Here is a 5,659-nt window from a genome sequence, read left to right on the forward strand (position 1 = left end):
GCAGACGAATACCTATTTCTTTACTACCCACAAGGGGCTAAACCAGAGGGGACAAACAAGGACAGACAAACGGACTAAATCGATTATATCGATCCCAGTGCGTAACTGGTACTTATTTAATCTATCCCGAAAGGATGAAAGGTAAAGTCGACCTCGGCGGAATTTGAACTCAGAACGTAACGGCAGACGAAATACCTATTTCTTTACTACCCACAAGGGGCTAAACACAGAGGGGACAAACAAGGACAGACAAACGGACTAAATCGATTATATCGACCCCAGTGCGTAACTGGTACTTATTTAATCTATCCCGAAAGGATGAAAGGTAAAGTCGACCTCGGCGGAATTTGAACTCAGAACGTAACGGCAGACGAAATACCTATCACCTCGAAACGTAAAAGATATTTTTCTATTCCTGAGCGTTATACTAATACATCTGTTTGTTTTGTACACCACCTGTCTTCGTCTTTTGTTAATTTTCGTAAACTCTCCCTATATATATATATATATATACATGTATAGAACAAATAAGAGAAATGAGATGAGAGAGTCGATGTTTATTGCATTCGTTTACAGGTGTTTCATAATCTTGTTAGTTATGTTATATAATAGATATTACATCAACATTAACACGCACATGAAGCGTACATTTATGTATATATATATATATATATATATATATATATAGATAGATAGATAGATAAGAAAGTTGGTTTGTGAAAGCACGTGGGTAAATATATAGAAAGTAGTAAAGAGTGAAAAAACGACAGAAGGCTTAAATGTTAAAACATATATATTTGCGTCAATATGTCTGAAGAATATTAGAAAATTAAAAAAAAAATTTTTTCTCTTATAATGACCGAATTTAAAAGAAAGACCGGTTTCGCGTGTAGCTTTTCAAATTTCTTGTCACAAGAAATTTGAAAAGCTACACGCGAAACCGGTCTTTCTTTTAAATTATGTCATTATAAGAGAAAAAAATTTTTAAAAAAAATTTTCTAATATTCTTCAGACATATTGACGCAAATATATATATGTTTTAACATTTAAGCCTTCTGTCGTTTTTTCACTCTTTACTACTTTCTATATATATATATATATATATATATATATAATATATATATATATATATATTATATATATATATGCGCGTATGAATACCCGTATATGCTGAGAAAAGAACTAGCAGAGTGAACATCAGAACGATTCAACAGTAGTTGAAAATATTAAAGGAAGGTGATTATAAATATTTACAAATATTTACCGATACAGTGATCTTTGTGAATATTTATGAATGAAGTATTTTGCCAAGGCGGTGAAATTTGTCAAGATCTTTTACCGTTTCAGGCGGTACAGAGAGAGGGAGAGTGAGTGAGTGAGAGTGAGAGAGAGAGAGAGAGAGAGAGAGAGAGAGAGAGAGAGAGAGAGAGAGAGAGAGAGAGAGAGAGAGAGAACGCATAGATGTTTCTGGAAAAAAATAAGTCTTTGTAAGTCGTGGATGAATGGGGTATGTATGGGATCATGTGATTTAATTTTAGAAGTCCAGACAAAGCTTCATCAAGATTCGTTAGAAGCTTGGGCATTGCTCGGCTTTGCTCTAGCATAACACCACCAGTAATCTATCAAGTTTTTTGCAGACCGTTAGTTAAAGCCAAACAATGTTTGTGGACATTTTTAAAGCTGTTATTGAGAGGTTTCATCGTTTTGGTTGCCGTTAATATCTTTGGGATGAGGACCCTAAGTTTTCTGAATTTCACTTATCTTAGAAGTATGAAACCGCTCCCTGAAATTTTTCACTTTCAGATAAATAGTCTTCGATTGTTGATCACAGTGTACCTTTGATACTTGGCGTCTGTCATAGAGCAATATCTCTTTTCACATTCCGTGTTTATTCTAAATTTAAAACACGCACACACGCACATATGCAGAAAGATAGATAGATAGAAAATGTGACCACGTGTGTACCGTTGGCGATTTTTTCCCTCTGTCTTCCCTTCTCTGGATCTTTCCTTCTCCTATGTTTCCGACGAAGAGCTCCGCTCGAAACGTTAAACCCTCCTTCTTTCCTTCTTTCCTGAGCGTCCAATAATACTATATTTGTTCCACGTCCTCGCGTTGTTGTGTTTTTTTGTGCTTTCATGTTTGGATTAACTTTAGATAGATAGATAGATATATGAGAAAATAAAGATTCCATTGTCCTCCTGTTGTACACTTAAATATCATTGGTTTAAACTGTCAGAAATTCGCCAATATCTTAGGTGGAAAGGAGTTTAACCTAGATGAACCGATTTTACCTGCAGTCACAGTCACCTTATTCAGATAGGTACTTATTGGTGCTATATGAGAAACAAATGGGTAAGCTTCTTTCTGTCAGCTACAAGCTGTATTTCGCAGCCTCTCTCTTTCGCTACCCCCTTTCTCTCTTTCTCTTTCTCTCTCTCTCTCTCTCTCTCTCTCTCTCTCTCTCTCTCTCTCACACACACACACTGTAAGTCTCTTTGTTTTTCCAAAAAACTTTCCATCCCATCCAGGAAACGAGGCAGCTTGGAATTAAGGACGGTGAATGTGTCTGAGGCTCAGAAGCAAAGTTGCCTTCTCTTCGTTAATGACCGATCCACAGGTACCCGTTTCCTTCTTGATGTTGGTGGTACCGAAGTTAGCATTATATCAGTGTTGCTAACACTATTCACCTGAAAACTTGCACCAATTCTCTTGTAAGCAGTTAACCATTCTCCGATTCTAATATCACCGTGCAACAAATTTCAGGCTAAAAAAAAAGTACAAGTCAAGTAAGACTTGTTTCTGGGTAAAAAAATTGTCCTGATTCTGATTCTGACCTTCATTTCTCCAGATTAGGCACCGTTTTCCTGTACCATGAACCATATGTTTTATAATATACTGCATAATATTGCGTATTGAACACAACATTGCAAATACTGAAAATTACAAAAAACAAAACAAAAATTTAGTTGGTATAACAAAACATATATTGGTTATGAACACACCTATCAGTTTAAACAACTTTTGTCCTTCTAAGCCTCTTGTGCGAAGTGTAATCTTCTTTTTTTATACCCCATCAGTTGTCTGCCGACATACCAGGGTTCCATTTTCCTTTGAATCATCGCTCCGTCACTGAAATATTCTGATGGAATCTTCCGCCATATTCATCACTCACATTACCAAGATTTTCCGCAAAAAAATCCAAATGAGAATGAAGCACATGAACTTTTAGAGACGTTACATCCCATATCATGATACCAGGCACTCAATGTCTTCACACATCTAAGGCAACACACATAAGACGTCCATGACTTATCCTGGTCTCCTAAGTAATTCTTCATCCTTGAAATTCCAGCTGGTGCCCTTACCATATTTAGCGTGCCATCTCTAACGGTCATGAAGACTTGTATATACCACAAAAGCATCGACGTCAGTTTTTTTGCCACTTTGCTTATCACATCCTGGTATCAACTGAAAACAGAAATTGACATCGTTTTTGTATGGGCTTGTGTCAAAACGGACATCCGTGAATGTACCAGGAGTTGCGCTGCATGTTAAGTTGCCTCTTGGCACTTTTACAAAACCGAACGTACGTTTCCATCAGGTGCTTATCAACATCATGGGGCCACTACTTCCTTCTCAGAATTGTACGTATCTTTTAATTGGCATTGACCGATTCTGCGAGAGCCTGATACTTCAGCGGAATCTGTTTCCAAATCTCTGGTACTTCGTTGGATATGGCGTTTTGTTATATCCACAAGAATCACAACGGACATCAACTCCTTAAGTCTTCACCAGTCTGGGAGTTCAATAAGAGTGTACGCATATAATCGATTCAACATCAACGTCATTGAGATATCTACTCAAAGTATAATGATATATGTAATCTGATCCGATAATCTGTTTGAAGAAGAACTTTTTTTGTTTCGGGTAGGAATGATTAAAGATGTTTTATTTAGATCCATGTCTATTTTTATCAAGCAAACTTAGGATCAAAAAGCATCACAACCGTGACGATACTCTTTCGGTTTTCTCAGACATGGAGTATTTAGGATTACGTAATCCAATGTATCTTTCGTTTTAAAGACGATATGTTGAGATTTGAGGGAGATTTCGTTTCTCTAATTCTAATTGGTCGTTTGACTTGCTAGAAATGGAAACAAAAAATCAATTAAATCACTATCCTTAAAAATAGGGAAGAACACTTTGGACAATGAAGTCCTAATCTGAAGAAGAATTTTTTTTTGTTTCGGGTAGGAAAGATTAAAGATGTTTTATTTAGATCCATGTCTATTTTGATCAAGCAAACTTAGGATCAAAAAGCATCACAACCGTGGCGATACCCTTTCGGTTTTCTCAGACATGGAGTATTTAAGATTACGTAATCCAATGTATCTTTCGTTTTAAAGACGATAGGTTGAGATTTGAGGGAGATTTCGTTTCTCTAATTCTAATTGGTCGTTTGACTTGCTAGAAATGGAAACAAAAAATCAATTAAATCACTATCCTTAAAAATAGGGAAGAACACTTTGGACAATGAAGTCCTAGATACATTGTGTTTGAAAAAAAAAAGACAATGGTTACGGCCTGGGACTTAAACAAGAACCGCAGTAGCAGCGAGAACAAGAATAACAGCAGCAGCAGCAACAACAACAACGATAACAACAACAACAACAACAACAACAATAAGAACAGCAACATCAACAACAACAACAATGTGTTTTTTTTTGAAAGACATCTTTATAAATAATTCCATCTCAAACTTGAAGCCCTCTGACATTCTGGTTGTGGTTTTATTAATCTTCCCAAAAGTCAAGCGGAAACTCAAGTCTTAAAATCCCCACCAAGCTGGGAGTATCTTCAAAGGTTATGAGTACCTCGTCGTTGTCGTCCTCCTCCTCCTCCTTGATTACGTTTAACGTGGTTGATGTGCTTTACTAATTAAATTTACTAATTGAATTTAGTGATTTATTATGCTGTTGGTAAATTAGTGAAGTCGTCAAAACATCGGGCAAAATGCTTTGCAGTATTTGTGAGTTCAAATACCACAGACGTCAACTTGGCCTTTCATCCTTTAGCGGTCGATAAATAAAGTGTCAAGTTAGTGCGATAGACTGGCGGAAGTGCTAGAGCGTTGGACGGGATACTTTGCTGTGTATGTCTCAGCTCTTTGCACTCTGACAGCAATGCCTGGGACAACAAGGATGTCAAACTGTATCGGCAATTGCTTTTTCTTTGGACAGCATTGACGGTATAGAGAAAGGAAAATTTGCATACAGGGACAACCGTTAGTCTTTCAAAATAACCTTACTCAGGACTGTGTCGGGGAGAGGAACTCTCCAAGTCACGAAACACTCGAAAGCCGTGGAATATGTTATATGAGAGGACTATTGGCAAGGAAAGCAATCTCAAATTCATCTGTTTTACAGATAATTTTTGATTGTATGACCCCCTTCAGTCACGACATTGACCATGGGATTGCACCTAGAAAGTTACCCTCCGAGGCACAAGTCTGGGCAAGGTTGTTTATGGAAGACCAGCAGGCGCCTCCACTCTAGGAAATATAAACGGGAAATAACTAGTTAAATATTGTGTTTCTGAAATATGTGAAGTTTACGTGAAATGGTGTGTTTGGGTATATGAAACACCTGGTCTTTTT

This window comes from Octopus sinensis, linkage group LG2 (assembly GCF_006345805.1).
Source record: "Octopus sinensis linkage group LG2, ASM634580v1, whole genome shotgun sequence".
NCBI lineage: Eukaryota > Metazoa > Mollusca > Cephalopoda > Octopoda > Octopodidae > Octopus > Octopus sinensis.